The sequence below is a fragment of the Schistocerca gregaria genome, chromosome X, assembly GCF_023897955.1.
Source record: "Schistocerca gregaria isolate iqSchGreg1 chromosome X, iqSchGreg1.2, whole genome shotgun sequence".
In the NCBI taxonomy this organism is placed as follows: domain Eukaryota; kingdom Metazoa; phylum Arthropoda; class Insecta; order Orthoptera; family Acrididae; genus Schistocerca; species Schistocerca gregaria.
Genome location: NC_064931.1, coordinates 167,167,943 through 167,168,759, shown reverse-complemented (window position 1 = coordinate 167,168,759; position 817 = coordinate 167,167,943).

Below are 817 nucleotides of genomic sequence, written 5' to 3'. Positions count from 1 at the left end.
CTTCTGCACCCTCATTGACAGGGACAAATGACAACTAACCACCTCACCCATCTTTCCCACACTGTTTCATGTAGCATGTCAAGGCCATGTGCATTAGGCACTGGGCAACTTGCCATCTACATCTACCAGGTTACTATGCAATTCACTTAAGTGCCTGGCAGAGGATTCATCGAATCATTTTCATACTACTTTTCTACCATTCCACTCTAAAATGGCACGTGGGGAAAAAGGAAAACCTAAATCTTTCTGTTCAAGTTCTGATTTCTCCTATTTTATGATGATGATCATTTCTCTCTACATAGGTGGCTGTCAACAAAATATTTTTGCATTCAGAAGAGAAAGTTGGTGACTGAACTTTCATAAATAGATCTTGCCATAAAGAAAACTGCCTTTGTTTCAGTGACAGCCACCCCAACTCTCATATCGTGTCAGGTGACACTCTCACCCCTATTATGCAATAACACGAAACAAGTTGCCCTTTCCTCCACTTTTTCGATGTCCTCCATCAATGCCACCTTGTAAGGATCCCACACTGCACAGCAATATTCCATCAGAGGATGGGAAAGTGTAGTGTAGGCTGACTCTTTAGTTGGTTTCTTGCATCTTCTAAGTATTCTGCCAACAAAGCGCAGTCTTTGTTTCGTCTTCCCCAAAATATTATCTGTGGTCTTTCTAATTTAAGTTGCTCATAATTGTAATTCCTAGGTATTTAGTTGAATTGACAGCCTTTAGATTTGAGTGATTTATCATACACCCAAAGTTAATCGGATTTCTTTTAGTACCCATGTGGATGACCTCACACTTTTCTTTGTTCAGT